The following is an 8358-nucleotide window of genomic DNA, read 5'->3' on the forward strand; positions in this document are numbered from 1 at the left end:
ATTTGAATCGGAAGCGCCTCGCTTATTCTCTTCTCATTCGAACAACGACGGAGGGGTCGAAGAAGACGGATTCGATTTCGACATACTAGGTACGTATCCATCTCGCTTTCCTGTTTAGTTATTTTTGAGCTTTGTATTAGAACGATTTTGATGGAAAAGATTGATGATTTTAACTTTTGGGGGTTCCGTTGTTGCAGAGTTGGTTATGGAGTGAAGTATTTTGAATTTAAGCAGATAGATCTCTGTTGTTCTTCAGAGGAGCACTGATTTGACGAACAGATTACGAGAAGAAGTTTTGCGTATATTTTTTCCCCTTTTTTGTTTTGTTGGAGCTCAGTTTTGGGATCGAGACAGATGACTGTGCTTCAGTACTGCCCACTCGTGAAGAACCGAGAGAAGATCACTAAGAAGAGAGTCAAGAAGCAGCAAGTCGATCGATTGGATTCGAGTTCGCATCTCGAGTCGAAACTGCACGCGAGAACAATCCGCATCGTGTTTGATGACGCCGATGCTACCGAATCGAGCGAGGGCGAAGGCGTGAGCTACTCCTGGCGCAAGAAGAGGGCGATTCACGAGTTCACGGTGCCTTTGCCGTCCCTCTCAGTTGTCTCGCCAGCTTCATCGCGAGAGAGGAGCGGGAGGAATCGCAGAGCCCCAAAAACCCTGAGCAGGCCCAAGGACAAAGCACACGGCTCCGCGACCTCGTCGTCGGCCACCAGGTTTAGGGGGGGTGAGGCAACGGCCGTAGGGGAAATGGGCGGCGGAGATTCGCGACCCCATCCGCCGCGCAAGGCTCTGGTTCGGCACCTACGACACCGCCGAGGCCGCCGCAGCCGCCTACAAGGCCGCCGCTCGCTGCTTCGAAGCCGAAAAATTGAAGAACCAACCCGCCGCAGCTTCCTCCGCTTCCATGACGCCTTCCGACGCAGCCAAGCAGCCGCCGTCCCCCTCCTCCGTTTTCGACCTCAACCAGTCAGCCGCCGCCGCGGCGGAGCAGTCCATTGCTAACTTCTTTCTGAAGCACGAGTTGCTGGTGCTGGAGGCAGACTCTGCCTTCGATCCAAACCTCTTCCTTATGGGCCACATCGATTCCGAGCTCTTGGAAGACAACGACTTTCTTAGGCTCAGTACTCTCCCAATGGTTGGACTTCGAATCAATTGGAGTTGAAAATTTTGCAGCATAGTTTCTGCTATTCGCCATTACTGCAACTCTACAGGTACTATTTCTACCATCTGCTATATCACTAGAAGATAAAAAAGAATAAACATTCTATCGAAATAAAGGGTTGGCCGAAGAGTTCTTGGGCCTTCTAAAGTCTGAAAATTTGCAGTGTTTTGTAAAGAGTTCTTGGGATTTTTCCCAAGAAGTCCAAGCATTTCCTTTGTCTTTGCACCTAACCATGTTGGCTGCTGGTCTGTCTTTTGCTTAATATTTTGCTTTAATGCCATGGTGACTGATACGGGGAATAATATGGTCACTGATACGGGAATACTAGGTGACTTGGGGATAGTGTGGGGATAATATTGAAGGTGACGTGCAGATGTGATAGTCAAAAGTTAAAAGAACGTGCGAGAACTACGTGTGCAAGTAGGTTACTCCTCAGGGACTTGGTTCTCTTAATTTCTTATAGGTATCATTTCCAGTCTACTTCTGGTCGGATCTACGTCGGTTGTCCTCAAGACTCAGTCCCCTCATTTTGCACGGGCATGACTCTCAGTCTACTCCCTGTCGACTTTACACTGGTCGGATCCAGAGCTCAGTCCCCTTATTTCTCAAGGGCATGGTTCCCAGTTTATTCTCGATCGATTTTACGCCGATCGGACCCCAGAGTTCAGTCCCCTCATTTCTCATAGGCATGACTCTCAGTTTACTCCCGGTTGACTCTATGCTGGTTGGACCCTCGGGCTCAATCCTTCATTTCTCATGGCTATGACTCCCAGTCTATTTCAGCCGACCCTACGTCGGTTGGACCCCCAGGGTTTAGCCCCCTAATTTTTCATTGGCATGACTCTCAGTTTACTCCCGGCCGACTATACGCCAGTTGGACCCCTAGGCTCAGTCCCCTCATTTCTCATGGGCACGACTCCTAGTCTTCTCGAGATCGGATCTAAGCCGGACGGACTTTCGCCAGTGGACAACATTGTCAGGGAATCACAACAATTTGCCAAAGAATAACGACTATTCGTTAGTGGAATATTATGATACTATGTCACATGTAAACCACGGAACCTTCCTTCACTCAATGGGAGTCTGTCATATATACACCATCACCCGATATATTCTAACATCAAATATTCTTTAACCGCCTCATTATTGCGGAGGTTATGAGAGGCGGTATAAAAAGAGAGTGTAAGTACCTTGGGTTGGTTTTGATGTGGCCAGCCAAGTCAAGTTGGATCATGTTATATTTTGATCCTTATGTCTAAATGTGTAGGAGCTTAGAAACACAAGAAGTTGAACGAAAAATGCAACGAATGAGAAGAATGGCACGGGAATCGAGTCGACGGGTTCAGTGCATCCGAGAGACGAGAAGATGTGGAAGAGTACACCGATAAAGTGAGAAGGACGCACGCGGCGCTTCTTTAGGATGAGAAGTCAGAGCGGAAGATTGCTCGAGGGCAAGACCGAGTTGGGTTCGGGTGAGCTTAACTCTGGATTGCCAGAGAATCACCCAAGCAACCGGAGCCAAAGCCAGACAAAGTCAACATTGAGTTGACCTTGTCCAAGCGCCCAGACTCAGGGCGCCTTGAGTGGGTCCGAGCGCTTGGACCCCCCGACATTGCAGGGGTGCCTCGGCGAGCCGTTGCTATGGATGACGTTGTATGTCCACGTCAGCAACACTCGAGGCGCTTGGACCAGGTCCAGGCACTAGGCGAGGTAAAGTTTTATCCTTAGACCGTTGCGTAGCCATTGCGAGAAGATGAGATACACCGCTGGAGGTGCACAGACCAGGTCTAAGCACCCAGAGTTGCCACATTAACAAACGACTATTTTTTATCAGTAGACTATAAATAGAGCTCTGATCTTCTTTATTTAGTACAAGACTCGACAACACTTTCTATACTTTCATTTCCACACTCTGTACTTTCTTTTATGTTCTTCAACACGTGTACAAGGCTTCTCCGCCTTTGAGGATTCGCTCGAAGAAGGAGATAGTAGTGAGCTTTTATTGTCTTGGAGTAGCAATCTTCTGACTGTAAATCAAGTAAACTCGGTCGTCTTGTACTTTCTTTTTATTTCATTCTAATTTAATTAAGTGTTTGTCTAACTTAAGTAAAAAGTTTTTGAGAAGAATATTTTTATAATTTTAAGCAATTCACCTCCTCTTGTCGGTCGCACAAGACTAACAGGGAGGTCCTTCGCCAGGTACGTGCGTGCACACACGCGTCTACTACTGTACTACTGTTTTATCTTCTTTTGGTAAGTTCGAGCGCTATCTCGCTTCCGACTTGAGCGTCGGAGTACCTACGCCATGAACCTCTTCTCTGGTTCTGGCTCTAACATTTTCATATGATCGGTCTGTGGTGTGTACAAGTTCGTGGTATAGTCACCGATCATCCCCCTCTTTCCCGTGAGAAGGTGAAAAGCCTACGGTGTATCTCCCAGTGCCAGACCCAAGCCTTCTCTCCGTCAACGTTCTTACCCTCGTCACTGACATCCCAAATATGTGTTTTGCCCACCAAAGGATCAACACCAACCATCAAAAGGCATTCGCATGCACTCCGGATGTGCACAATCCATTCCAACCTTAGCCCCCACGTACATGGGGCCCATAACTCATGGTCCAATGGTCGTGCGACCCATTAAGGTTTGGGCTAGCCCATTTTAGATGGCGGCGCCTACCCTGCAACAGCACATGGTACTGACATGGCATGTGGGTTATCAGAAGGCACGTGGGATATCATACCGTATCTCAAAAGTATCCCACACCCCGTAGATACGATTATACCCCTCTTGTATCATAGTATGCTACGCGTCCCATCTGTAATTAAAACCGCAATTAATATCGAAGAGAGAGATGTGACAGTAGCATTATAAAAGACCCTGTGCTCATGGGTGTAGGCACGCTCATTAAATTCAAGACTTCATTTATTCCATTTACTATTGATCTTATCCACATATTTTCCTCGCCTAACTTGAGCGTCGAAGTAGTTGCATCCGAACCATCCCTAAGCCTCCATTCTAACCCTTCGATGTCTCCTCCTCTCTATTTTAGGTTAGAAGTGGATCCCCTCTCCTGGAGCAGCCGTATCTAGTCAACATATCCTCCAACTATCCGGTGGCTCTTTCGTTGACGTGTCTCAAAGCTCAAATTGGCTCCGTCTATAGGAGCGTACGCTTGAACTAAGATGCCAAGATGGATGATATGACGATTGAGGTTGGACCCCGAGTTGAGTCAAAGTCTAGGAGGTTGGCTGACATTACAGTTAAAGTCAAGGAAGGGTTAATCTTTGAAGATAAGGCAGTCAATCAATAAGCCGAGCGGATGGTCTGACCAGACCAAGGAGTCGATCGGCCGCTGAGTTCCTCAGCCTTGAGAAATAAAGATGAGTCAGTTTTCTCTAGAGCTTGGACTTCTTTGCCCTTTGGAGACAAAACTATTGTTAGCTTTGTCGAATCATTCGTCCGATCGGAACTACGGTCCGATCGGACAGAGCAGATGAGTAGTCCAACCGAACTCTTTGACTGAAATTGATAGGCCGAGCAAGGGACAAGTTCTTAGCCACACTCTATAAATCCAATCGACTATAGGTAGTGTCGATCGGGTCATAGATGAAGCTCGATCATTTGCCATGTAAGTATACTATTGGCCCCTTAAATCAACGGTCTGATATTCTCTTTTGGTGTCTTGCGCCATGGAGGACAGAGAATACTCCGTAGACAAGTTGTATACCAGAAGCTTCCTCTTTGCCATACATGGAAATTGTCGGTCCATTTTGGGAAAGGTATTAGAATACCTTTATGGTCAGTCCTTTTTTCAAAACACTTTGATATTTGTGCATAAACAAACTGGAACACTATAAAGGAGGTCTCCATCTATAGGCACAGGTACGCTCAGGCGATGCGATATTGCTAGCTACTGTTCATTCACTCTACTTGACTCAACTTGATCACTGACTTAAATATCAGAGGGCGAACGTTGGGAACCCTTTCCCTGGCCTGACAACTAATGCTCTTTTTGAAATGCTAGAGTGCTTTAGAGGCATCTAGGGACAGCAAGGAGTCTTTAGTTGGTTAATATCAGAGCCAATGTTCCAATCTAGCCATCTTCTTTGCTTTTGCACATGATCTTATTTAACGTCGTTTGTGGGAACTTCACCTGCATTCGAAATGTAAAGATGGATGAGCTTGGACGACTCACCGCCGTAACCTTATCACAAGAGGATTTAAAGCTATTGATAGCTGCTCGAATGATGCAACAACAACAACAAGTGATCGAGTGCCCTTTACCAAATGACCCTACTATATTAGCGACTGGCTAGCAGGCCGAATGATGGGCTTGAGTGGAAGGCCGAATCGAGTGCCAACCAATTCACCCTCTCTGGACCACCTTCCCGCAAGCACCCGTGCCGCAAACCAGCATTCCACTCGTGCCTCCATCACCTATTACATATCACCGGGCATTATTCAGAATGCCCCCTTGATGACATGGGCCGAGCGGAGAGGCCTCAAGTATCATCTTCTGAAAATGCACTCACCTGAAACCTTCATAAAGGAAAGGAGCCAATGAATAATAGCTCCCCCGAGCAGGCAAGCATGCCATTCTCCCAAGAGATCTTGGAAGATAAACTACTGGCCCATTTTCGACCATTGTCGATTGGGGAATATGGAAGAGTGACTAATCCCGAGGACCACTTACTCAAATTTGAAAATATGACTATCCTCCACCAGTACATGGACGAGTGTTCCTCACCACTCTCTCTGGCTCGATGTAGATATGGTTCAACTGACCCCGACCAAATCCATATATTGCTTCAAGAACTTTTGCAAAGTCTTTCTGCATCACTTCGTCAGCAGTCGTCATTACCACAAAGACGACACCAAGTTTGTTCTCTTTCAAGCAGGGCCCCAAAAGACGTTGAGGACTTATATCAAAAAGTTTAATCAAATGGCCATGGACATTCCCTTGACCACCCCGGAGATTTTGATAAGTGCCTTTTCCCAAGGCTCGTAGATGGCGAATTCTTTCAATCCCTCATCAAGAAGCCTTTGATGGACTTCGATCATATACTTGGACAAGCCACTAAATATATCAACGTGGAAGAAGCCCAGTACGCTTGGAAGGAAGTTACTCCTTTTGTTCCTTCTCCCGCTCCCGAGCGTCGAGCGCCCGCTCCCCCTTTGCCACCTAAAGGGCCCCGACCAAGCCCCCCACCACTGCACCGTGAACCAAGGTCGCATGCAGTCCAACATATAGAGGCCAAAAGGATACGTTTCCCCAAGAACCAATAATAAACTTCTATATTTTGCACTTACCACCATTCAGGGGCGCACAATACAGAGAATTGCTACCACTATAATCAAGAAATATGTCGACCGGCTAATCAGGGGTTTCGCCAACGATCTCCTTCGCCCAACCATTAGCGTCATCACCAACTAAACGGTTTAGTTCGGAACCCTGTAGGGGCCGATCAGAATCAGCAAGGGTACCAACAAAGAAATAATCGAGCACTGGCTCGAGCTTTTGCAGAATAGGCTCCACGCTGACACATCCGGGAGGAAGAAAATCGTAGCAATGTCACTCAGGGCAACATTGGGATGATAGCAGGTGGCCCAATCGATGTTGATTCCAATCAGGCCAGAAAGTCACACGTCCGTCGATTGAAAATCCACGCAGTCGGATATAGCTAAGAGAAAGCACAAGAACTATAGATCAGTTTTGGTCCTAAGGACCTAAAGAGGGTGGAGATATCCCATGTTGATGCATTAAATATTAAAGCTGTGATCGCTAATTATAATATTCATTATACTTTTGTTGACACATACAGTTCGGTCAACATAATTTTCAAGAAGACATTCGAGCATCTTTAAATAGACAGGAGCGAGCTACAACCAATGACTACACCTTTGTACAGGTTCATTAGCAACAAGGTACAGTCGATCAGACAACTTCGGTTGGCTATATCTCTCGGGAAGAGCCGCTCATGAGGATCCATCGATTAAACTTCATAGTGGTGGATGCTTCATCAACTTATAATGTGATACTCGGCATATCGGTGTTAAACAAGTTCCGAGCCGTCATCTCCACATTCTGCCAGAAGATTAAATTCCCGATAAACGACTCGGTCGGTGAGGTTAGAGGAGATCAACTAGTAGCACAAAAATGTTATGTGGAGGTAGTGAAGACCGAAGCTCGCGCCGCTCAGAAAATATAACAAGTGGAAGTTAATATCATTCAGGAAGCTCCTCCGACCTTGGTCTGTGAAGAAAAAGAAAAAGTGTAGATCCATCCACAATGGCCGGAGGCCACCACTTATATTACAGCTGATCTGAGCCCTGAGAACAAAGCAGAGTTGATCACTTGCTTGAATCACAATAATGATGTGTTCGTGTGGACTCCTCACGAGTACGGTCATCTCGCCTACAATAATGGAGCATGCCCTACATATTCGATCGGACGCTCAACCGGTTAAATAAAGAAAAAGATATTTCAGAGAAGAACAGAACCAGATCATCCGAGCGGAGCTAGACAAGCTACTCAAGGTCAGGCATATTCATAAAGTGCAGCTCTTGAGCCAACTAGCGAATGTGGTACAATGGTGTCTAAGTTCGGGAACAAGTGGCGAATCTGCGTTGATTTCAGAGATTTGAACAAGACGTGCCCAAAGGATTACTACCCTCTGCCACACATTAATCAAGTGGTAGACTTGACCGCCGGTTGCGAGTTGATATACATGCAGGATGAATATCAAGGTTACCACCAAGTTCCCCTGGCAAAGGAAGATCAAGAAAAAGTTAGTTTTATCACTGCGAAGGGAGCATTCTGTTATAATGTCATGTTATTCGGATTGAATAATGCAGGAGCAACATACTAGCAACTTATGAACAAAGTGTTCTGAAAGTAGATCAGTAGAAGTATAGATATATATGTAGATGATATACTAATCAAATCCCTCCGAGCTACTGATTTAGGTGCAAATATAGAGGAAACGTGTCAAACCTTGAGGAAGTATGGAGTTAAGCTCAACCCCAAGAAATATTTATTCGGGGTGAAAAGTGGATGCTTCCTCGGCTACATTGTGACTAAGCGGGGAATTGAAGCCAACCTGAGTAAGGTGAAGACCCTCCAAGATATGCCCCTGCCACAAAATTTGAAAGAAGCACAATACCTGACCAGACAGATCACAGCTCTCTCC

At 46.3% G+C, this 8358-nt stretch overlaps 1 pseudogene; it reads left to right on the forward strand.

Annotated features, from left to right (window-relative positions):
* Window positions 1-354: 354 nt before the first annotated feature.
* LOC121978671 lies at window positions 355-1401 on the forward strand (annotated as a pseudogene).
* Window positions 1402-8358: the final 6957 nt, after the last annotated feature.

The sequence above is a fragment of the Zingiber officinale genome, chromosome 4B (assembly GCF_018446385.1).
Source record: "Zingiber officinale cultivar Zhangliang chromosome 4B, Zo_v1.1, whole genome shotgun sequence".
In the NCBI taxonomy this organism is placed as follows: domain Eukaryota; kingdom Viridiplantae; phylum Streptophyta; class Magnoliopsida; order Zingiberales; family Zingiberaceae; genus Zingiber; species Zingiber officinale.